General features: G+C 36.8%; 1 protein-coding gene across 1 annotated transcript in view; it reads right to left on the bottom strand.

The window, feature by feature from the left end:
- ZFPM2 (zinc finger protein, FOG family member 2) overlaps nt 1-27121 on the bottom strand; it is a 311239-nt gene that overhangs the window by 11236 nt on the left and 272882 nt on the right. The gene's annotated exons all lie outside the window — the stretch shown is intronic.

Below are 27121 nucleotides of genomic sequence, written 5' to 3'. Positions count from 1 at the left end.
TGTCACGTGTAGTGCATTAAAAAGAAAATTAACTATGCGAGTACATCTACTAATGTATTTGAATGCGATAGTGAATGCTCATTTATTTAACATGTTTAGACAGGCAAAGCACTTATATTGTGTTATCTACACTCTCAGGCCTAGATACATATCCAATACAGTTATGCCTGAAATAATGTTGCATACTTTATATGTTATAAAGCTTTTTTTTCCTCAGGTTTTGTATATATAGAAAAAGCTATATGTTGTATTCATTAGGCAAGCAAAAACTGTACTCGTTTGATAAGTAATATTGCTGTGTTTATCTTTCGGCATAACTGCCTTTTCAACTGCACTTCATTTTTTTCCCCTCAAAGAGATTATAGTTTTAAAACAACTTGTTGCAAAAATCTGGTAGAGGAGATAACAACAGTGTATGATATGCCACAGCTAAATGGAAGAATTAGGACATTGTTTTAGAGAAATCTTGGACAATTAATTAAACCAGTCTATTAGCTTTCAAAGATGAGCAAACAAAACAGCATCAGTGACAATGTGTTTCAGTGGAAAAATAAAGCTAAGCTTCCAGACCTCAAAGTGGTGTAAAAGTTTCAAAGCAAAAAAATATCTTTGTATTCACCCTTTGGTAATACAGCAGTTGAAGGTGGCTCCAAAGTTTATATGAAATTTACTGTAATGGGCCCAAAGCATGCTGTTTGCAACCGTCCAAAAACTACAGCATTAAATGGTGCAAATCTGAGTAATTTCCTCTACAGAATAAGAAGATGAAACGTGAAGATAAATGTCTACAAATGCAGAATTCTAATGACCAAGCAGGAAATCAAACATTTGAAGAGCACAGTTGGACTTATTGTCTCATATAAGTCAAGAGTAAATATACAGAAGCCTTTGGAGTTAGACAAGTACAAAACCTGTTCAAGGGAGAACCAGGCTAAATTCCTAAAGCATAATTAATTAGTCGCATAGATAAAATACACGATACACACTGCAATTTCAGAACCTGAAACTGGGTACTCTCACTGTAAACAACACACATTTTATTTTCTGGGAGGAAATATGATTTCTATTATTAATATACACTTCTATTTTATTTACATATGGAAGAAGTAATAATCAACATGTTTGAGTCTATCTAATGTAGATTAAAAGCTCTTCCTACGCTGCATTATTCACTGAATTCCTTAATAAAATAAAAATGAGTCAATGCAGAAGAACCAACTGAGACTTTATCCCAGCAAACATCTTGACATGCTGTACCCTTGGGGGAGAAAAAAGAAAAAAAAAAAAGGCAAGTGAAGTTGATTACTGGGTCTCCAGCTGTAATCAGGCTAAAAGGCTGACTCAGTCTCCTCGTGTTAGAGCTCCTTAGGGTGTTGACTCATGTCCAGCCTCAGATTATGCTAGGACAGCTGAGGCGGGCAGTGACCTTGGCTGCCTGCTCCACCCAGCTCCTGGAGGCTGTCACACCTACTGCAGGCACAGCTGAATGGGATGTGCAACAGCCTTGGGAGCAAAGCAATTTCTAGCTTGGCTTATTAAAGTAAACCAGAACTACAGAATTTTAATCCACTCCTGCATTTGAATACAAAACTTCAGCCCAGCATAATTCAGATCCACGAATTACAGGGTGATTTTCACATTTTCTACTCTAGAGAAAATGAGGCGTTTAAGTGATCATGGCATATATGTCTATGCTTTCAAGAGTCTGTGATATCTTGTTAAGTTAAATCCTTAGATGAACTCCCAAATGATGCATGCTTCCAGCTGTTGGAAATAAAGGGTATCGCCTCTGCAGCAATTTTCATCCACAGGGACAGGACACAGCACAGTCTTCTCTTGTCCCCTTCTATGCTGGGTGTAAGGCAATACCTGCGGTTTTGGAAGACAGAAATGACTTCATTCCCCTTAATGCAGCACATACAAATATCATGGTCTTCATACACATCATGTGCATGTTGGAAGGGAAGTCTTCTTGAGCTTTCTGTTGCATAGCCAGGAAAATGGAGTGCAGAGATCCTAACAGAGGCTTCTAAATTTAATATGAAGTTCCAATTATGATTATCATATGAATTATGGTGTCTAGACACCCTTGTTAGGGATCATAGCTTCCTTACAGGTGGTGGTTGCAAAACAGGAAAGAAGTTTTTGCTTCCCACAAACATTTCTACAAGCTAAAACACAACAGGCACGTATATACACAGTGATATCTCAAGAGCACAACATCTTTTCATAAAACAAAGGGCAGTGTTAATGAGGGATTTTAAAAGGATAATAAGGATGTCTATAAACAGTCTTTGCTAAGTACAGGTGGCAATGGAGAAGGAGGTAGGAAGATGTTTGCTTGAAATATTTGTAGGACATGAAGATTCCATAAGGAAATATAAAAGCCTGTCAGTTGTATGAGATGACATTATAGCTAAGCTGGCTTAAAAAATTTTAACCACTTGTTCTTTTGTCAGAAAAACTTATGGAGGTGAAATAGTTCTGACAAAGCATTACCAGGCCAAGTTGCTCTGTCCTAGGACAGACTAAGTCATCAAAAGAAGGGAACCTCCAGATAAGCTCTAATAAGGAAGAGTGGCAGGGCCTCAGAAATGAAATGGCGGTTATACTACTTGGTTAGAAGGCAAGGCAATAGTAGACTGATGACATGGCCCTCTTCTTGCCCCTAAAGAGTATGCTCGTCATCTATTTATAGTGAAGAGTGTCTTACTGGTTTTACATAAGTCTTGTTTCAGATTCCAGAGCAGAAGGGAAGTTTTTGAAATATTAGAAGGCTTTGTGACACTGGAAAACTATTTTCTATACTATTTCTATAGTCTAGTTCTGACTGTGGAATTGAAATAAAAATTTCTTGAGCCTGCAGTATTGTTTTATGTCTATGGTTAACAAGAAATGCACCTCCTTTATAACACATACATGTCAGCAGCAGAAGAAAATAAAAATGTCCATAAACAGTTTATGAATTTATTTAAATTCTTTTGCTACCTCACATTGCAAGGAATTAGAAATGCTTATTTAATCACATAAAGTTGGGAAAGTTAAAGAATATCATATTGTGCAAGCTAGAGCAAAAAATTACATTCCAATTGCATTGGCATAAGTTCTTTATCAAATGACATCAGGCACTGAAGCAGCTAACTGATACCTCCAGAGTTTCCAGCAAACAGAAAGGTTATTTCAGGATTCTTTGTCTGCATCTTTCACAGCAAACATTTTTGCTACTTGAAAAAAAAAAAAAACCAACAAAAAAACACCCTTAAATAAATTAAACAAACAAAACAAAACAACAACAACAACAAACACTTTCTATGCAAAGGCAAAAGTAAGGTCCTGATGTCCCTGAAAAACTGTGGACTTACTGTTCTTTGTAATGTTTATGATCAAGATTCTTGTGCAAACAGATCTAGTTCCTAACAGGAAGCTTATAAATCATACTCATAATTGCTGTCAAAACTGCACTGGAGTGTACTGCAAGTCTCGATAATAAAGAATAGAGTCACAGTTCAAACTTGATTACATTTTGGAAATTCATGCTGCTCTTACAAGAATCAGTGGTCTTAAATATCTTCTTCTCCTGCCAAATTTTTCACTTGCACTTTTTATTATTTATGAAATCAGTGTCTGCACAATGTCATACAGACCTCTGCTGATAAACTCTAATTAAGATTAAGACAAGCCTTTTGGAAAGGATCCCATCATTAGCAAACATGATAAACACAAAAATACTCCCTACTTGTCAACCAGGAGCAATTCAGTAACCTAACAGTATTATCTGTTGCTAGGCTACAGAGCTGACAATGCTTCAATTATATTGTATGGCCATACCTATAGAATACTGTATAAGCAAAATGTATCTAATATAAAAGCATTTAACTTCATCCACGCTATCTGTAATTCATGGCTTCTTTCAATGGCAAAAATCAGGTTAATAATTACATAGCATGCTGGAAAAATCTTGGCGATGCGTCATGTTTGCACAATTTTTTCTAATTTATCTCTATGATTGATAGACATTTGCTTTGTAAAAATAATAAAATGCAAGCAATGGGATGCTGTAAACCAGAAACGCAACTACATCTGGGCTCATCAAGATATGGAACCACACAGTATAAAAAATATATAGTAAATTGAACCAATTAAATCATACTTAGATGCAGTAATACTCGATCTTGTATATTCAGAATAAGGAGTACTGTGGTGAGAGATGCACATACTAATACTAAACTTCATGTAGGACAAACATCTAACATACAATAGAAATTTTTTTGGTTGTTTATTTATTTTTTTTTTCTACACAGACCTTCGTTTTTCCTCCTACATTGGGGATTTTTTTTTCTTAAAGCAACCTGGAATCAGCAATTTACTCTGAAGATTAAACTAAAGCTTCACTTTTTTTGATTCTCAGAGCCCTACAACACTTCCAGTGAAGACACAGACCCTAGCACAGTCAGCCTTCTGCCAGTGGGCTTCTTTTTTTTTTTTTTTTTTTTTTTCAGTTGTAGATCTTAAGGAGTAATCGTTTGGCACATTTGGTGTCTATGGGTCACAGTCCAAAAAAAAAAAAAAAAAAAGATTTTAGGACAGACTCCCCCATTAACTCCATAGGGAGGAATCATCTGAATCATCTTCAAAATGAATGGAACCATAAAGCCTCTTGATTCATACTGCTGTTTTTGGGAAAGGTGACTTTGCAAGTTACTAAAAGCAATGTTTTCATTGAGTACAGCTGTTTCATGGAAGGAAGTGCAGGTACTTTTTCACAGATTAAGAAGAATAAAGTTGATATAAACCTATATTCAAATGCAATCCCAGTTTTCCAGTCTCAGGTATGTCAGTTTTTGTTGCTGAACCATTAAGGTTTTTTGTTTGTTTGTTTGTTTGTTTTTTGACCCAGAAATAGCATACATCTTTCACAGAGGCTTAGGAAACCAATGGTAATTTCAATTGAAAACAATTTTCAGTGCCAGTTAATTCGGAAGTACTACTTTGGTATAGTAAAATTTGTGTTTACTAGATTTGATTGTGTTGCTGCGACAACATAATAGCCCATTTCCTGTATACACATCTTTTTGCAAGAAGGGTCAAAAGACTATCAGAATTTATTTAAACAACAGACTGTGTTACTCTTAGTGACTTCCAGGCATCGTCAACCGAATTAAACTTTCCTCTCCCAATGAAATATTTCAATTTCTAAAAAATGATCCTTTTTAGTAATGGCAATGGGGGTTGGAGTTTATTTATATTCCCTCCTTTGTTGCCCAGGCTAAGCATTTAAGGAGAATTTGCACACCACAATAGGATGGGATCTTCATATTTGGGTTCCTCTCACTTCTCACCCATAGGGTTGTGAGTACCCAGCATAATGAATGCCATTTCAGTGCGGCACGAGTAATGGGTAGATCTCATTTTTGACATGAACAAAGTACATATATCTATATGTAGACACATTGTTTAATAAAAAAATTATAATTAATTCAAATCCAATACTGTTGAAATTTTTGACAGTAGAGTGGTACAAGGAAGGGAACTTATAAATTATGTGTGCCCCTTCTTTGAAAAATGCTTTGGAGGTTTCTTTGTGCATTGGCAAATACAGTAGGAATATGAGGTATTGTGTGGATCCTCCTGCACAGCACCTGATAAAAGAATAAAGAGCTGTGACATATTCTTAAAACAATAGAGGAATTAAAGAGAAACAATGGGCCAGCTGCTTCATTAATACAATCAAAAGAGAGCCCAGCACAGAGGAGTCCAGATAATTAAGCACTACTCTTTTAGACCTTTTTTCTATAATAAAATTGCTAAAAAATTATTAACTACTTCATAGTTGCTACACAGATCTATGTACTTGTTTATTTAGGTTGATTAATGCCTTTTCAGGATTCTACAACATGCCAACTCATGGTTCATACAAGTTTTTGAATAAAATAATGTAAGAATAAGTGATATAGATCTGTAGTATATACAGCAATAAATCAAAAGCATTTTGTGAACAGTCTTTCCAGTTGCTAAATAATTCTTCACATTTTTCACTTGCATACACAAAATATATACTTTGCACACCATTTTTGCCATTCATGTATTTTAATGCCAGGGTTCCAAATAAGTCTCTGTGAAGTGTATCAAAAATCACTCCTACTAATTCAGACTTCTCAAACTCTTAAAATAACAGTTTTAGTACCATATTGAGATTGAGGAGATGATTTGCCAGCATCTTCAACCATTTCTCCTTGTTTACCAATTAAATATATTGCCAAAAGATACTTGACCCTTAATTTTAACTGAACCACTACATATTATAAGCCAGCAGCATGCTGACTGGGAAAAAAAAAAAAAAAAAGTAAAATCTATTATACTGTATAAAATTAAACTAATACAGCGGACAAACCAGTTCAGACACCACTTTTGCTATTACTTTTTATTCACCATAAAATACGGAGCCTGCTTCATTTTTAAATCAATGAATAAACTGCAAAATAAAGGAACTGTAAAGTGATATTTTTCAGAACAACAGAAGAACACAGCTTAAAGGCACTTGCCAAATTGAAGGCTACTTTAAAATCCCTGCATTTTGACATATAAAATGTCTGACCAGAAACAGAGGAGAAAAGTACTCCTTAAGAATATACGTCTTACTCCTGAACCTGAGCCAGCCTGAGCTTTGGGCCTGACATCAGCTTAGTCATATGGGATAGTTGTAGTGTTTTTATTGAAATAGACCATTATATAGTTAAATCTGTCAGGTAGATTTAGATCTAGTCTGTTATAGTTAAATCTATCAGATAGCTGGCAGAGTAGAGATAAAAAGGAAAACATTAAAGGAACTTTTCCTATGGGACAAGAAGAGTGCCCTAGGGGAGTGAACACCCTAACCTGGCCTGCTCTGTGTCACTGTAAGGGCCAGATTTTCCCTTGCTGCAGTATGGCTAAGGCTACCATTACAAAATGTATTTCAGTAGCTAATTAATACTGCAAAAAGCTTGTAATCAGCTGAACCCCAAATGAAGTGCACTGTTTCTGAAGAGCCGGGAATATAATGAACACTGAGATTTGACCGCTTATTTTTCCACTGTTGCCTGCTAGCTTTTTGTTAGTTTGAGGATTTCTATTTGTTTCCTCCAATTAAATGTCCATGTGTAACACTCAACAGAGTTCTATTAGGTAAAGAAGAAAAATAGATTAGTCTTCTGAAAATATTCACAGGAAAATAATGTGGTAATTTTATTTGCCATTTTCCCCCCTGATAGAGCTGTCACAGCTTATTTACCACAGGGGGAGACAGTTAAACCCACATTCTTAGAAGTTCTATGCATTTAAGAGGCTTATATGTCTCTTCTGGGACCCTCATTCAAATCCTGGGATAATCAGAGTGAATACATATCTTTCTATTAGATGGCTCTAAAAAGTCTTAGGTGATATCAGTTCCTGGTGGACGACAGTCCACAGCGTAAAACTATTAAATGTTTGGCACAACTGGCAATACTTACAGAATGAAACTGAAAACTGTAATATCCTCCCACATCACAAGAAGTTAAGTCTGCTGCTCAGAGGTTGAAATTAAAGCCTGCCACAAATGCTAAACCTGTTATATTTCCTTAATTCAGCATAAACTCAAACAAGGAAGTTAAAAGGAGTTCTTTTACAAGTTTAGCAATTTCTTCCTTTTCTTTTTTTTTTTTTTTTTCTTTTTTCCCTTTCCAAAGGGATCTTATCTACCCTTTCACTTTTTACAGGATCAGTGAATGAGCACTCTCCAAAGAACTTCCCAGGAGACATTCCCAGATGATCCCCACTGCCCCTCCAGCTTTTGTGGATTCACCAGGTTTCAGAGAGAAAACTGACTGCTGAAACCACCTGACCAAAGTGAAGCCATGCTTCATATACACACATTCCTACAGTCCCTGCTTCCCTAACAGAACAGCTGTAAGGTGACCTTTTTGTAGCCTTACAAATGCAATCAAGCCTGTGGATTGTCTTTTCAGAGTTGTTTTGTGAGAGTGGAGTGTATGAAAAAATGAGGTGATTAAATGAGACAATAGATATATTTTAATGGCACCTCTTTCTTGCAGAGGAAACAGAGTACGCTACATCTTATCAATGGACCTGCTACTGTCGGGCTCATTTCTTCCCCTTGGGCAAATGTAGAGTGAATGGCAAAGGTACCTGAGAGGAAGGAAGGATTATATAGAGGGAGCTGGATTGATAGGTTGTGTTTGTAAGGGAAATAAACACATTAAATAGAAGAACAAATGGGCAAGTTATTATAGAATGGCAAAATCAAAATAAAAAATCAATACCAGCTATGACACCTGGTTACTTATTCAATACAGCGGCCCCACTCCAGAAAAAGCTCAAGACCATGGGTGATACAGAAACAAAAGCCACTTTTTATAACGGAGGATTTAGTTCTGTGTATTGTAACCCTGAGAAAACAGTTGCAGTTATAGCACATTATCTTGGACCTTCTTTCCTCTCGTCAGCGCTCAGCTCACATATTGAGGTCCAGAAACTGGAACCTCAGTTGGAAGCAAAGTAGCACTTCATTGATTTAAAAAAAATCTTGCTCCCACTCAAGCCGTTAGACCATTTTATATTGACTACACTGGAATCAAGGCTGTGTGACAAATCAGTGGATGTCTTACTGAACAAACAACTGATGAAAAGGCATTAAAAGTAGATCTCCATGTTAAATACATTCCAAAATGTAAATGTCAGAGAGGCTGCAATAAGAATCTACCTCCTTAATCTCTTCTATTCAAAAAGGACCTTTTTTTTTTTTTTAAATAAATAAATAAAAACCGCACAGATTTCCTCCAGTTGTGTTAAAAATGAGTACTATAATTCTGCTTCTTACAGTAAAAGCTGCAAGTAAAAACGACTGAAAACTTGTGACAATCAAATGCATTTCCACCATCCAAGCTATATACAAAGTCCAGAGTAAATAAGCATTTTAAACCATAGTATATGGTTTTGTTCAGCTAATAAGAGACACCATTAACAGTAGAAAGCAAATCTTGTAATGGTAACAGCAAGACCAAGCTACTTGTGGTCAAAATTGAAACAAACAAAAAAGATTACGAATGAGCAAATAGTAAAGACTCTTGCTGTATGCAGTAACATGGATTAGCAATTAAAGAGGATTCTGTACTTTCAAATAAGGCTTAATAAGAAATATCAGTTTACCAAGCATCATACAGGTGCATATGAGCTGCCATTCTGCCTGCCTGCCTGGTCAGCATGATTTCTAAATGGCCACGAAAGAAGTGACTGTATACCCAAAGGCAAGCTGTCAAAATTCAGGCTGCAGCTGATAAACTGATTACAAAGCTGCTTAAGACTTTGCTTGTAAACAAAAGCATTTATCAACTAATAATTTGCAATAAACTGATGTAACTCCCAGCTGAGCCCCAAACTGTAATTGTCTTTACCATCTGCCTATTAAAATACCATTCTTCATCGCCAAGCAGGAGCAGAAGGGAGAAAATCTCCAACAACTACATAACTTGCATGCTTATAAATAATCTGTGAGCATTTCACACTTTCATTATGATTGCCAGGTTTTGTATACTTCATTTGCTTTTTTGAGAGGCAAAGAGGTGCTGTAAAGTGGCAGAAAAGAAATTAATAAATACCGCCTGGTGCAAGAAAAAATTATGTAAGTTCATCATACTCTGCAGTTTCTTAATTTTTTCTCTTTTTGCTACTCCACGGGAATATCATGATGGAAGTCCCCTCAAGCACAACTTTGCAGATTAAACTCTCAATTTCTTTTCAACTTGTCAGTTTTCATTACCTTTCTTTCTTATGGATTCACTTCTTACAGTTGCTTCAATGGGAAGCCAGTTAAAGCATGCTGGCACCCTAGGGGGGAGCCTGCCAGAGTCTGTGGGACTCTGCAGACTCCATGGACCTCTACAGGGACACCCTGAAGAAAATTTTGTCTATCGTTCAAAAACTTTCTGAAAATTAAGTGAATTTACATGCTCTTTTTTTTTAGGTATTGACACACATGGTCCTGAGAAAGGCTTTAGAGTTTAGACAGAATTCAAAACCAACTAATTCAGATGCTCTAAAGTCAGTACACCTCGAAGGAAGAATCACTTTGCTAAGTGCCTAAAATATTAAAGTGTGAGAAGGGGAGAAAGCAGGAGAACTGATACCGTGCAGAGAATGGCAGCCCCTCGAGATGTGTCTGCATTAAAAATTGAATTTAACAGACAATCGCTCTATCACTTAGTGCAATGCACTCGACCAAATATTTCTGCAATCTGCACTCAGCCACCCACTGTTCTAAATGCAAGGCTGTGACCAGAGCCTTACAATCAGTTTACTTCTTCAGAAATTTCTGTACAAAACGCACAGATGCTTCAAATGCAGCTTGATTTTTCACTGACTTTCCATAGCCAGACTAAAATGGTCTATTTAGCTGAAATGAAACTTTTCACATATATGGAAAACATGTTGTCAATGGAAGCAAAATGGGGATCCAAAAGAAAAAGAGGAAAATTCCTCCCAATGAAGAGATTTTTGACCTGTTAATTGTACTGAAATACAAGAAATTAAAGGATGATCCTGTCACCCATGTTCACAAAATATTTCATTTCCTTCAATGACAATATTCCTTTGCCTCATAGTGCCTTTGTCTGACACTCTGTTACTATTAGTATTGCTTGCAAACACCAGCACATTCTCAGGAATTTAGAAGAAAAATATTAAGAAAAAAAAATCAAAACAGTTTGGGATCTATGGACTTAACTGACATTCCATTCAAGACAACTGTCCTTACAAAGTAAGGCAATTTTACATTTAAGTAATTACATGTATTATGACTACACTTGCTAAACTAGGTCTCTAGTTTGTACCAGCCAGTACCTGGACACAGTACAGGCATGGGTGAAATGGAAGGAAAAGTGAAAAACAGTGTAAATGGTAAAGAAAACACACGGAGGATTAAATACTGAACATGAAAATTTCCATTTTTAAATTACTGTAAAAAAAATTGTTAAAAAGTATCATATTGTAATGAAAAGTATCTTTCAAAACTCTAATTAAAGCTCATTATATAAATTATTTAATAAATAAAGACTTTAAAAAATTGGTAGGATGACACACAGCATTCACAGCATGAGCTGTGTTATGAAGTGGAATGAATCATTGCTTTAGAGAGAAAGAATCATATCACAAAATCTTTCTAAAAAATGGTCATACAACAAATAAATGAATAAATAAAAATAAAAATCTGAAGCTCAAGCAAGACTAATCTGGAATTTTTAATTTCTAGTGTTTTACACACACACACACACACACACAAAAAACAAAAGTTAAAAGAATTTTACCATTGAAATATCATCTATTATATTCAGAACTGTATTTTGCATTTCTTAGTATCTGTAAATAAAACCAACACTTACTCGTTATTTATGTCAGCATATCTGAACATGACTGAAACTGTAAGGTGTTTTATAAGAAAATATTGTAGATTTAATACCACAGGTGTAGTGCTAAAACACATTTTATCATACCTCTTGCATCACTTTATGTCCATTAGATATGAATTTTAGTCATTAGACCAACTACCCAAGCAACCCCCAAACACAGGATTAACTAATTCATGTCAGTTATATGCCATTTTTCGCGGTTTTGTTGTTTTTAATGCCCAGTGAGTCACACCACAAAGTGCTTGTGTCACACGCTATTTTATTTTTTGCACTGAAACCCGGGGCAGCACCTCCAGAGGGCGCCGCAGGCCTCCCCCTTCCCCTCAGGCCCCTTCGAGAACCTTCCCGGGGCCCTGAGGGCAGAGCGCCCGCCCGCCCCGCCCCGCCCCGCAGCGCCCCTGGCGGCGCCGCCCGCCCGCGCCGCCCCCCCCGCCGCCAGCAGATGGCGCCGCCGCCCCGCCGGGGGAGGCGAGGGGAGGGAGGGGGCTGTTATTTATTTAATTTTACACAACACTGAGCACTGCACATCGCGCCGCCGAGCCTGATAAGGCAGGGAGGTTTCGGGAAGTTTGATTAAACGCTCTCCTTGCCCTCTCTGCATCTTCACCCCCCTCATGCCTGGCACATTCCCGACAATCGGCCCGTGTCCTCTCTGTCATGACAGAGCGGGAAGGTTTCATGCCTGCGACAGAGAGCGAAGGGGCTGTGAGGGTGACAGCGCTGGGAGCAGCCCCAGGTCCCACAGGAGAGGTGTCCGTGCTTGGGAGGCACCGAGCCACATGCCCACCCAGGGTAACGGAGCAGATTACTGATATTTTTCAGATGTGCAAAACAAACACTCAAACTGTTTAAAAACGTGAATAGCTCATTTAAGGAGACATTTAGGAGATATTTACCTTCTCCTTCTGAACAGCATACCTCTATGCTTTTAAAATGGCATTAAATCTATGCAATACGATTCTATAAAAAGCCCTAAGAGGGCATTCCTCTGCTCTGAGGCTCGCTGGCAGGTGAACTGGCACCCCTGGAAAACTACAAACCTGAATCACCTTTTTGGTCCTCTGTAGTCATACAAAAACTTTCAGAAAAATGAAACCCTGCTGTAAATAAAGCATCTGCAGGAATGCGTTTCTTGTCACGACTGCTGATGAGCAGACTGATGGATGCTGAAAGTGCATTTTTGAGCAGAGACGATCAGACTGGTACACATCCATCACATGCTGCCATGCAGAGTATCAGACTGGGCCAGCACAGTGACAGTCTGAGTGTGACCACTGTCCTCCCCAAATCCATGGCTGAAACACTCCTCGAACCAAAGAGCACACTGAGCCATGCAAAGGCAGTGTGCGTTGAAGTTTGTCCGCCTTCAGCTATCAGTATATTTTCATCAAAATCTCATTTGCTTACTTAAGACCAAGTAGGCACTTACTTCTGCTTAAAGCATTCTAGTACAAAACTGGAGAGCTAAAAGCTGCAACTAAGACTAGAAATTATTCAACACCAGCCACTTCATCATATTTCTGTTGCTGAGCAAAACAGCATTCCAGGCAGTGCGACTCCCACTGAAACAAATGGGAATCATGATGTTAAAACTTTGTGGAAACCTTTGAACACTTATCTCTGTCTCATGAGAATGATGAAGAAATTCAAAGTCAAGGATTGCAGAAGAATGATCTGGTTTTTGGAGGAGCAGGGATTACGCACTGAGGTAAAATTCAGCTAGCCTCAGAGTACTGGCATGAACCCCTCTGTCCCTGCTGGCCCCTACTTAGAACAGCACAAAATCTTAAGAGGAATGGTATGAGGCTACTCTAAGTAAGGAGGTCACAGAGATTAAAGAAAAGTTCCATTAAATGTTTGGGATGCCCCTGGGAATAGAAGATTTTTACGAAGCAGAATGGAAGAACTGGCAGCAATTACCTATCAAGCCTTCCAGGCCGCCTGACAATCTACCCTGCTATTAATGCTTTTCTCATGATCACACCCCCTCCCCACTAACAGACTCATCTTTACACTTTCCTGACCGGTCCTACTGGATACTAAATGTTATCTACTACTGCTCCTCGTTTTTAACCAGGACAAAGTATAATGAACAACTTCGAATCTCTCTGGGGTATAGAAACTGAATGCAATCTGGCACAATGGAAAAACACAGTTCATCATTGCCTAACCTACATATAACTCAGACCAAAACACAGTCGCTTGAATGCTAGCCAGTTTACAAGCAGTGAACCTCACAGTATCCACAACCTGCTGGAGATACTTCACTGTCTCTTATTGTTTTGTTCTGCTAAAAGTTAGCACTCACGTGGACAACCATCTGCATCTACAACTCAGAATCACTAATATGCTCCATTACTCTTTCAGTTAAGAGTGTGCCTTCCTGGTCCTGAGAAGATCATCCCATCCTATCCTATTCAAAAAAGTGTCCTCATACTTCTTTATTAAGACACCAGAAAAATCAATGCTGTCTATACCCTGGAAGTGGAAATGGGTTTTAGTGTCTATCTTCATAATGGAAAATATTGCCCATGTGCGGAAGAGGCAGTTTAGACCTATTTCCCCAGTTCTGGGAGATGCTGCTTGACATAGCACTATAAAATGCCTTTCAGTATAGCTTCTTATTGTATAAGTCTTTTTAGCTAGGGGGTTCTCATTTGGTATCTTCCTCCTGATTAATTCTCTTTTCTCATTTTCTTTCCTCTCTGCTTTCAGCTCTGTACTCCACTCCTCATTCTCAGTTTTCATTAAATACAAACTGATAAAATATTAACTGATTATTGTTAATCTATATGCCAGTCAGGTAACACATACATTGTAACATACATATACATGTGCAAGTATCATACTTACTGGCCATTACGAGAATTCTCTCAAGTCTTTACTGTGATCTGCCTACTGAGATGATACTCAGCTAAAAAAAGAGTTAAAGTTGAAGAGTTTTTTATAGAGGTAGTAGTAGTAGCTAGTCAGGATAAATTACTTAATGGCTCTACCAGAGATGAGCAAACTATATACAAGATATTGTACCTTGTATCCTTCAGTTATCAATTCAGGGAAGTTCTACACAAATCATCTCTCTGATTCTGAATTAACATTTTATCTCATTGCTCATTTACCTTATGCATGGTATTATTAGCTGAATTAACTGCACAGACAGCTGAAGAGTGAATAAAGATTGAGAAATGGAAATAGCAAGCTGTAGTTGTAACTTTTTTTAAAAAAAGGCTTTAGTTGGCTGGTTTTGACAGGTCATTCAAGACTATTCAGCTTCTTGACATTAAGTCCCCTATGTATAATTGAATGCTTTCTTAATGTTAGCTCAGATATCTAATCTATATCTAATAGATACATCCAGTTCTCTGGAAATGGAAGAGTGCCAAGATAATATGATATTTGAGAAGGAATTTAAAGAAAAGAGCTGGCAATACCAGGAGAAAGTTCTAGCATGAACAACCTTTTGACAAATGTGTAGGTCATTGTAAGACAAAAAGATAAAAAATGGAAAAACAACCACTTTCTTGAACATAGCAAACCTAGCATTTTGAGGAGAAGACAAAAGAGACTACAAAAGAGAAATATGAAGGATTTTACAGGTAAGAATGAGAGGCTTAAATGTACTGTGGGATGATAGACAGATCAAGAGAGGATTTAAGAGGGCATAGCTGGGCATATTTTAAATGAACTAAATGATCTTCTCAACAGAGTTTTGCAGAGGCTAGAAAGATTTGAGGAGAACTTCAGTCACAGCAGAGACACTGAGACTGCAGTCAATGGGCAGAAATGAAGAAGGCTAATCCAGATCTTGCTCTGACTTCTGATGTGTTCTCATTCACTTTTCTGGGAGAATTTCAAATGGATCTGCTGGTGGGCATACTTGCACCTGCAGAGCAGCTCTCTACCCTTCTGCTACAGGCAATGGCAAAAAGCCACTCAGAGCTGGCTCTCAAAGCACATTTATAAAAGTTAATTAATACGAGGGATATGAAAATTATTACCTGAAAAAGTACTGAGTTTCTTTAATTATTAATTATTATCAATAATTAAAGATCCTTGGTTTACATATTCAAGACATCTCCAGAGAGGTTCCTGCCCCAAGGAGTCAGCCATGGAAAGGTCAGATTTAAAAACCTTTATTTGTAGTAACAAGTGCTTAATCTGCAAGTAACCATCAACTATTTACATGAATAACAGTGTTTTGTGTTAGTCTTGTGTGTAGACTTTGGCCTCCAAAGTGACAGGAGATGACAAAGAAAGAATAGAGGACAAATGACAGAAATGACCTAGGTAATGGCAATAAAAATGGATAAACAGCAATGTGTAGGGTAGATTAAACAATATGCCTGCTAGTGGGTGCAGATCCCATTAATTCCTTTGAGAGTGTATGGACAATCCTTAGCTACAGCACTTTTCATTTTTAATGGATTGATCTATATATCTGAGAGAGTGAAGTCCAGGACGAGGCAAGGGGTAGTGGATGATTCTTGAAGGCCAGCTGAAAGGTATGAGTTTTGATGAGGGATATGAAGGAGGGGCTGCAAATACTCTCATCCGCACCGATTGTCTACTTTTTCCCCAATGTAAATCATCATATTTCTTGCCCCAATTTTTTATCAAAATCACTTCCAACTTATTTCAGTCTGTCACAATAATATTTTCATATGAGGAGTGTTGTAACCTAATTCCTTCATTTGAATAATACATTCATTTTTAATTACTGCAACTTGATCTCAGATTATTCAAATAACTGTTTCATTTTTTATGCTTACCCTGACCCCAGTGTATTTATAGGCTTTTATCCTTACCTGATACCAGTGTAATGTAATTATAGATTGTATTTTAATCATCTACTATATCCTAGTGAGTTTGTTTAAATCACTCCAATCCAGAGCCTTTTATTTCTGTGCCTTTTAAAATTCTACAATGGCATTCTCATTGCATAAAAGCAATATTTTTGTAGTTTACTACAATGAATGAACATTTTGCATGCATTGCTGGCCATGTTTCTAATTTAAATTTTAAAAAGTCACTATAGAGAACTCTATGTAAAATGAAATCCTGACTTGTAAACAGCCATGGGACAGCTCATCACTTTAAATCTCTGTTCATTGCTCCTATTTGCTCTCTAACATAACTTTACAAGAAAAATAGCAGAAAAAAGAAATAAAATTCTTTTTTATCCTACCAAAAATAAAAATATGCCTTGTACTAAGAACTGGCAAAACATTTGTCTCTTCTGCTCACGAGTGTCAAATGCTTATACGCTATTTTACCTATATTAGAAAGAATTCCACATTGTATCCATAAGACAAATAGTTCGGGGGGCCCACATTATCATTAGTCATGGCCACATTTTGCTTCGTGGGATTAAAATTTCTTTTAAAGTAGGATTTAACTCTCAGAACTGTTGCTTATTCTGAGATTGTTCAGTTTTGACTAATGATAAATGCAACAAATATTATGCTCCCTCCTCTCATTAATGTTGATTCATGAGTTCGCCCCTTCCCTATTTTTACTGTTTTTTGAGGATTCAGATATAGAGCAGGGTCAGAAATCAGTGTGTGTGGGCAGGTGAAGCTCGTCGTGTTTGCACATCTGCCAGAGTATGAGTATCTTTCTGGTCATCAAATCGATTTGTGTTAAGATAATTACCATTACTCTGGTCAAATTGAATCCTCTTTTTGAGCAGCCTTTTTTTTTGTGTGTGATGGCACCTAGAAGCACACAGTAACAGACCTCAGAGTGTTCTTACAAGAAGCCTTCACTTGTAGCGTATCCATTTTTGAAATGTAGCTCAGCAGTGTGGTGAAACCAATAAAATACCATTCCCAAAGCTGACTCTGTGTTTACAAAAGGCAGAGCAGGTGGAAAAATAATCAAGAGAACAAAAAGTTTATCAAAGCTGTTAATAAATCTGCTGGTTTGTGGTCACTTAATGTGGTCATATTAGGCAAAGAGACTATATGTGTATGCTAAGAATCATGTCGCTTGGATTCTCCCCACCTCCTTTCTCAAATGTTTAAGATATTTTTTAACATCAAAAATCTTTACCATCTATTCCTTTCTATTATTCATGTGTGTCCATCCTGCCTCCAGTTCCTCTCTGGACTGTCACTTTCAAATCAGATCCTACCTCACCTCTAGGAAATAAGGGTCCAAAAGGAAAAGAAACATGATCCAGACTGGTGTCTGTTGAGGGGCCAGGTGAGAAATAGGTATTAACTGCTTAAATGTATAAATAAGGTATCTTGTTTTACTCCCTCCTCCTTTGCCAGATGATCTCAGTAACACACAACAGCTGCCTAACATGTCACTGGTGACAGGGGAATTCTCACTATTACATGGAATCTAACAAACAGAAATGTTGTCCCACAATAGTCATGTATAAAAAAAAAAAAGAAAAAAAAAAGAGTAAATAGGTGCAGGGACTACAGGTTTATTCAGTACAATCACTGACTGAAGTGCATTATTCTGCTTTTCCAAGATCCAGACAGAGAAGCATGTTTCCCTCTGGGATTTCTTTTTCCATTTGGTCTAATATTCATTTTGCCTGTAATAATACAAGCTTCATTAAAGGAGTAAAACAGCAATTGTCTCCTTGAGATCAAAGGACAATCTGTCAAATAAAAGCAGCCGGATCTCTAGAATGGAATAGTAGGAAAAGTTGGAACTGAATTTTATGGTGAATCAAAATGTAAATTGTAATTTCACAAAGAAGACACACAGCAGAAAATTAACTTTGTAAAGACATGGAAAGTAGATATGTTGATCTTAAAAAATGTACACAGATATTGAATATTTATCTATCAGTGGCATTTCTAAGTATAACATTTCCAACAGATAAAAATAATGCCTGACTAAGAGTACTGGTCTTAAAGATTTACCATTAAACAGGAAACATTTAATGGCTTACCAGATAAATTATCTGATTGGTCTAGCTTCTATATAACTGAGCTTGTATTTGAAAAGTAAATACATGTTAAAAATCCATCCATTATCAACAACCATTCTTTAAATCTTGCAGCAGACTTGTACCTCTTCTAAAATCTATCATGTAATAGCTAATGTTATTCCTAAAGCTGGATTTCACTGTTTAAGATGTGGAAAATGGAACAGCATCTCTTCCAGCAATGGAACCTAGCTTCAGCATTTGTTTCCCTTGATGTTATATTAAAATCAGCGCACCCACATTTAACCACTGAGCATTTGGGAGGTTATCACTAAAGAAAATACCTAACAGAAACAGACATGCTAAAAAATCTAAGTGCAAAGCTTTCTGAAAAATAAATTTTAAAAACCTCCTATAAAAAAAGATCTTGTCCCAGCCAAGAGAATTAGGGATGCAAGCTCTTCTCTAGTAAAGAATTCCCATAGGACAATGGACAACCCCCAAAACAGTGCTAGCCAGGAGACCAGGGCAGCTGTGGGCAATGAATGAGCTCTCTGTGTACTTCAGAGCGTTCTAACTACGTCCTCAGTTTCCTCAGAGTAAAATGGTTGTAAAAATACTCCTGTAGGTTTTATTTCCCTCCTGCAAAGGTACAGGCTAGAGCAGTGAAGTTCAATTTCAATCTGCCATTGCCAAAGTAACTCAATCTTTAAGTTATTTCAATCCTCTTATTGAACTGTGTCCCTATTACTAATCAAGAAAAAAAAATTAATAGAAATTATTCTGAGGAAGAAAAACTCAAAAGACATAAAATCCCCCTGAACATATCTTAATTCTGAAGACTTATGGAAGTCTTGTGTTTATAATAACTAGAAAAAAGATTTTAGCTAAAAAAATTTATATGATTTGCAAATGACACTTCTCAAGCATGTTCAGCACAGATCATGGGTTTAGACTACTAGCTTAAAAAGGACAGCAGTAGTAAGGTTACCTGGTGCCTCTGCACACCTGCCAGTGAGTGAAAACTTAAGGGAACTTTAAATTCCCTTAATCTACTAATCTCAATCAACAAACCATGTAGACTCAACAAATGTAATTTATAGCTTAATGAATCCGCGCTTATGAAGTGCATTGATTTTGAATATGAGAAGTTAATTTATTATCTCACCAAAAAAATGCACTTTTACCTCAACTAGACCATTCAAAGACACATCTGGTTCTGCCATAATACTGTAATTCCTGTTAAACCAATGGAAATAATGGATGGACATCTGTAGGAAAGATCATATGTTTTGAGTTCAAATGGAAAATAAATGGCAAACTCCCACTTTACAAACTCTTTGAAATCCACCTATTTGGGGCCTTTGATACCTTTCCTTCTATGTTTTAAATGCAAAACACAACTACAAAAATGTAAAGAGATATGAAAGAAATCAATACTGATGCCTCAGCAGTGCTTTGGTAAAAATGCCTATCATAGGAAAAAAAGAAAAAAATAAAGAAAAAAATTCTTAGTCATTACCACAAAAAAAAAAAAGCCACTAAATGTACTAAATGTACGTAAATAGAAAGTAAGTAGTAGTAAATAGAAGTAAGTAGAAATTGTAGTTTATCCAGATTTCTCCTTCTTGTATTTTCTTTATACATCACAGTGATTTCTTTCAGAGGGAAAATATGTGAATCCTAGATGTCTTTTTTGACACCTGTGATTCAGTATTTGCCTCTGGCACAAAATAGGAGTGGAGACCTTGATAATATAATTTTTTCACAACATACTAATTTCAGCTTAAACCACCTAAAATATTTCTGGTGTCATTAAACAGTCTTCAATTTTAAAATGAGTTATTTTTCATGAAAAATGTTGGATTTGAAAGCTTTGCACTGCAGTAAAATCAGGTACAGTATAAAAAAGCTTGTGACGACAGGAATCACTGTTAGGAGATGGATAATTCAGATTTCATAAACCTTCAGCTATTTCTCCAACTTTCTATTGATTCTGCTCTCCTTTCCGGATATTTTTGCACTGTCTGTAGTGCAGTAGGATCTATGCTAGCCAGCTACAATGTCATTTGAAAAAGAACAACTATTTACAAGGAAGGACACCAGAAACATTAAATTACTCTATTAGATAGCCAGTAAAAGTTAATGATTTTGTTTCCTGACTGATTCTTGCTTGATTAGAGTGAGTGATCTAGAGGTAGTGGTCTTTATTTCCATTTTACCAAGACCTTAAACTACATAGTCCTCATCTCCCTGTTTTGTAGTTAACACATTCCTTGACTTCAGTGAAACAGCATTTGTTGCAACCCATACCAATAGGTTCAGACGATCAGTACAGAATGCCACTCAGACGTTCTTGGATAGGAATATCATCCCTAATAATCAAACTTGATACACATACTGGTTCTTTGGCATGTCTGTCATCATGGCCATCTGTTAGGGTGGAATTGTGCCTACTAACAAGGAGATATGCCAGTTTTAACATGATATAGGTGCCATCAAAATGCAAGTGACAAAGGAAAGGCTCTAGAATATGGCAGCGATCAGTCTTTTGCAGAAAGATCCTCTGGGTAGCAACCTAACTGTTAAGAATGTTATATTGATATCTATGATCATTAAAACCTTTGGTTGACTTTTCTATCTCTGTCCACCCTGTCTGAGTGCCTGTCTTCGTGCAACAGCATCAGTGTTTGGCGTTCTGTACTTGTGGAAGGCATACACCTATCCTTCTCATTTACCATCAAAGCCCCATCACATTAAATAGCCTAATTTGAAGGTCAAATGAGATTAAGACAAAAATTGACTTTACATCTTTTAAAACCCAAACTGATACTTTCATTTAAAAAACAAAACAAACAAACAAATAAATAAAAACACAATCCTACTTATTACCCTTAGAAATGTGCCTTTGAAGGGTATCCTTTACTAATATTTCTGATAAAAAACATGACTCAGAAGCACTCCTACTTCCTGATGTTGATAGCAGAATGATTTCTCTTAGTCTTTGTGCTACTGCATCATCTTTAGAAAAATAAAAAATACCCTGCTGGAACAGAGGGTGGTCTGTTTAGTTCAGACTCTGCCTCTAGAGTGAGATATTAATTAGTAAGAATGAGAGAACCTGTCCACCTTCTGCAATTCATTCCTCTAACAGTTCCCAAGCATGCACATAGATCATCTCAGTACCATTTGCAGATCTGTTGTCCATGAATTTGTCCAATCTCTTTCTGAACAGGCTCCTATGGCATTAAGTTCACAAAGTTCAGTCTGCAATGGTAATGTTTTAAACTGTTCTTCTCCTAGTTTCCTCTGGTATTGCAGGATTTGAGGAATAACAGTTCTTCATTCACTTTATCCACCCACTCCAAGATTTTGTCAGCCTGTATCATGCTTCCCCCTCGGCATTCTGTTCACCAATGGAGGAGTCCTAGCCTCAAGATTTTCTTGTCTAATGTCAGAAAACTCCCTTGACCGCATTAGTTGCCCTTCTTCACCTGTGCAGATCAGCACTGCACAGAGTATCCAAGATCTGGGTACAGTGAGGTTTTGTATATGGCAAACTGAAAGCCTCTGTCTTGGTCTAAAAAACATATAGACTTTTGTGATCTATAGAAAAAGATCTTTAGATGTGCTGAAACCAGAAACCTAGTCTGATACAATTGAATGGTTGCCTTTGGGGCTCAGATAAAGCTGTATGTTATCACTGAAATAGGGCTGTTTGGTACTTCTGACTTTCACAGTACACAAAGGGACATGGCACGTCACACCTGTGATAATATAGTTTTGTATTAAGCCATATGGTCATAATAATAATGAAAGGCTCCACAATATGAGCATACATATAATTTGTAATATTAGATAGCCTATGATACATACAGCTGCAGAGATGCTAAGACTTTCAGTCAGCCATATACCCAGTACACATTTGCTCTACTTGAGAACCTACTTGCAAATGCTCAGCAATTTTTTAGGTAACCATAAAAGATTGGATAATGAATGTTTAATACTATTTTGCTCATCAAAGTTGTCTACCAGAAATTCTTCACACAATTTCCATTTGAACAATCTGCTAGTCTACTAGCAGAAATTCTGTGTCAATCAAAATAAATCTTTGAGAATGCTTATGGCTGTATAAAGTGTCAACCGTTCCTATAGGCCTGAATCTGTAGCCAACAGTCATAAGAAACCTCTGGTTCTGATTTGTTTCTTAATCTGGTGCCAGCTCCTGCTGACACATCTGCTCATTCTTTTTTCAGCTTGCTAAGTTACAGGATAGACAATCTCTTTGCAACAGGTAAGCCCCTTTCAGCCAGCATAGCAGCTGGGGCACATGAGTGTAGATTAATGGCACCTGAAACATGCCAGACTCTCAGTATCACAGATGATTGTTCTTCTCCCAGCTTGGCTTTCCAAGATGATACCACTGTGCCAGTGCTCAGAGGAGAAGACCTGCTGTCTACTCTGTTTTGCTTGGCTACAATTTTTGAGATGGGAAGAATATATTACCAATAAAATTATGTTCTCTTTTAAGCCTTACACCCACCTTGGTAAGATATTTGAGTTTCAAGGTTAATAGCATACTTTCTGTTTCCAGGGTTCTCTGAGTCTTAGCAATCTCCATGAGAGGTTTGACCATCTGATTTGCCAAACATCATGACAATTCAAGACAGAAACAAACAAACAAAAAAACTCCTCCTTTTTGTTAAACAGAATCAGTGATAAATGCAGTAAAGTTTACTAAATGCAAACATAGTGTGTTATATAAAACCAAAGCTTATATAGGTATGTATATAAAAATTTTGGGGAGTAAACCTTCATCATGGTTTTCAGCTAGACACTGGATTGGTAGTCACAGAAAGTTTCTGGCATACTCCCTAGAATTTGTGACAGTGAAACAATCAATCAAAATATGAAAAATTGTACAATACATTCTCAATATGTGTCACCTGTGGCAAATATTATAAATGCTGAATGTAGCTAGCTACTCTTCCCTGTCATACCTGTGAAATTTCAACTTTTCATACCATATTTAGTGTAGGAAAAATAGGATGAAGAAAAATATGAGAACCTATTCTTACTAAATGAATCTATTTGAGGCCCAGAATTTGCAGGGAAAGAGGGTATTTATTGAGGCACAAACCCACTTTTCCACATTCCTAAGAAAAGATATAAGCTGTCTGCTGGCATGGAAAAAGCAACAAATCCATGACGCCAAAAGGCACATCAAAGAATGGGAAAATGTATTGTTTTGCTAATAGATAAACATATCAACAGCCTACAATGCTGTTTTTGTCAAACTAATCTATCATTTTCCAAGGAATTATTGATGGAAACTTTAGCTATGCTGTATGTAACTATAACAAAGACTGACAGTTGCACTGCTTCAGGAAGAAAAATTACATCAAAAGGTCTTCTCTCACCTAGGTGTGAATATCATGACATCAAGTCAAAATGACTGTCCACTGGAACTAACACACCATAGAAATAAGTGTGATAGATAGCTGAGAAGATTGTCAGAGGCCTGAAGGAAAGGCATTGGTGTTCATAATGGTGATTTTCTGTGTTTACTGTGTTCTTACTCAGTTCAGATTGTACCCTAAAAATCAAGTGATACCAGTGTTATTAGATATTTACCTTTCTCCTTCGAGCAGCAGTACATAGTAAGAAAAAAGAGCAAGAGGGATTTTTTTTTTCTGTTCTGATTCAGAGTTTGGCTTGCTGAATGCCACATCACAGACTATTAAAGCAAGACCCTTCACTCCCAGAACTGTTGAAAACCAAGCCTGCAGAATATGGCCTAACTGCTCTTTTATTATAAAAATGTCCATTCTCTTTGTCCCATAAATAGAAAATGTGAAACTGCACAATAAAATATTGTACCGCTACATTACATTTTCAGTCATAAATAAATAGGATGTAAGCTCTGTTTTATTAAAGTTGCCATCAGGGTAAACTTGAGGAGTGTAGCGGGAAAGTGTGTGATTAGTTTTGAGTATGTTCATATTCCATGCAATATTTATTTATATTTATATATGTATGGGTAGTACACACTCACAAACATACTTTTTCCATTTATATATAGACATGTATACACGCCTGCATACGTGCATAGTTCACAAGACTCAGCAAAGCAAGAAAAGGAAATAAAAGAGATTTTAACCTTTAAAATAAAGGGTATGACCCTCAGTTAGCAGTCATTCTACCCTGAATTATATCAGCATAACACATAGCACAATAAGCTGCCAAGTGCATTAACTATGGATTTTTGATTGGAATTGGGAGAGGGGGAGAGAAGAATTCTCATTGTGCTCACTCCATGATTTTAATTAATATAAAGAATGAAATAGATTACAAACTCAGAGTCCAAACAACAGTGGACATCCGATGCTTATTTATGTGACTATGGTGGATCTCTACATTATATTCATGTAAATAGGAAATAATGTCTTCATTTTCTTCTTCGAGATCTGCTACAAAATCTGAGTATCAGATAGAGTCACCTCAAAGTTGAAAATACAATCTTGTTTCATATGCTTGGCACTTACTTGAAATTTGATGTGACTAGCTTTGCTTAAAAATCAATTGTACAAGTTGCAATGTAACAAAATACATATAGCTAGAGCCTAGTCTTCACTGTAGCTCCTATTGTTTTGCATGAAAAATGCATTGACTATAGTATTACGAGAGTAAATGTGCTGTATGCTGAAAAATCCTGTCACTTTCTATTAGCTGTAAATTATCGACTAGTATAAACCCTAATTTCATTTGTCACATTCTGTTGCATTGCTGCTCTTCCTTGTTCCCATTCTGTCATTCTGGCAGGCCCACTCTGCCCCAGGTATCACGGCATCGCCATCTGCACCCGACATCTGTCTCTCTATTGATCACACGGGTTTAGCACTTGATCAAACAGAGCACGACAGAATACATCTCTTTTTGCAGTACTGCCAATGCCAACTGCTGCATGAAATCTATTACAAAAGCATTCTTTTACCTAGTTTCTGAAACTGCAAATAGGTTTCTACTCTCTTAAAAATCTGAAGTTTTTTTTTTCTTTAATTTTCCATCATTTATTGCAGAGAAGAGGAGAAAACAATAAGCTGACAAAAATGAGGAATGAAGCTTTTTTTTTTTTTTTTTTTTCCCCCAGAGTTTGCAAACTAAGAAATTAGGCTTCCTGAATTTAGATTATTTATTGATAGAAATGACTACATTAATTCAGAGTTTGGTAATAAACATAAATTTTTCATTTTTCTGGGAAATGATCGTACAAAACAAACTACACCAGGAAGTATTAAACAAGCACCTTGGAGATTCAAACATGATGTCTGGAGAGCCTTAGCTGTCTCCAGTTTAGATGGCTGACCCCAGCAAGTGACTTGGGGACCCAAGAAAGGTATGTAACAACTCTTTGGTCAATCAGTGTGAAAAAAAAATATTCAGGCATGCTGACCTGGAGAAGAGACAACAGGAAATTCTTGGCACTGGAGTATGTCTGAAATCACATCTCCTTCTGCAAATCAGATACCCGTAACAAGGTCTGCGCACCAAAGGAGGTGCCTCAATTCTTTTTTGAGCAGCAGCAAGGAGTTTCTGAGCACGAGCACTTAAATAAGCACTACTGACACTGTAAAGCACCAAGATAGTAAGCCCTACATTTTGCGTATGTATTCTAACCGAGAGTGATATGAGAATGTATATTAATCCAAGATGGTAACCTCACAGGCTATACAGCTATACTACTTATACAAGCAGAGCATTTGGCTTATTTCAAGGGATGAAATCAAAACAAAACAAAACAACAACAACAAAACCACACCTGCAGTACCAGGCTCACGGTATTCTTTCACAAAACAGACCGTGACCATTTCAGACACTGACAGGAAATAAGATCACTTGGAACTTCATAAAATGAAGCTTTTTCATCAGCAAAATCACCAACATAGGCATTGTGGATCAACTGTCTTGGAGAAACCACCATCAAAGTATCATGCAATTAACAAGCTGCAATGGGACTCTGCATCTTTGCGGAACAACTCCAAATTATTGTTAAGAAAAAATGTGAAATTCCTAAAATATGTCTAGTTACCAAGGCCTTAGATATAACTATGGCAAACAAGGTGTTCTCAGTAATTACCGTTTGTTATTGCCAAATTGTTATTTGTTATGAGAAGTTCTTTTCTCACACAAAGTACTTGAGAGGGTACCAGAGGGTACCATAAGAAATGAGGCATATACGACTTAAAAAATAAATTATGAGCTACAGAAGTCGCAAGGACAATCCACTGTTATGGATTAACAGCATATAGGAATCTTATGATAATGTCCTTGTGCTTTCCACAGGTAGATACCATATTTCTGTCAGTTGTAATGTATTTTAAATTCACTGGGTAAACAGAAAGACATGAATGTTCTAAAAACAAATGTTGAGTTTCTACTTTCAAACTATTCAGTAACCCAATAGTCATATCTGTTTTTCTTATTTATGCTACCTTTAAAAATTATGGTGAAAAAAATTTTATTGTTATGAGCAATCAGACTTAAAAAAAAAAATCATGAATGTTAAAAGACTATTTTCCCTGTTTCAACTGGCAGTATTAGTTACAACACAGGAATTAGACCAGCATCTAGCAATGTATTATTCATTAGATTTTTTTGTAGCCAAATACATTAGAGTATATAGTTATACCAACAAATTAATATTTTAGAGCTAATTGAAATTGTTCTTCCTATAAAGATTAAGCTTCTTCCCACCCTACACACTTCAGTCATTAAAATAACACTTTTAATG

Source organism: Cygnus atratus, chromosome 2 (assembly GCF_013377495.2).
Source record: "Cygnus atratus isolate AKBS03 ecotype Queensland, Australia chromosome 2, CAtr_DNAZoo_HiC_assembly, whole genome shotgun sequence".
Classification (NCBI taxonomy): Eukaryota; Metazoa; Chordata; class Aves; order Anseriformes; family Anatidae; genus Cygnus; species Cygnus atratus.
This window is presented reverse-complemented; position numbering and strand designations above follow the sequence as displayed.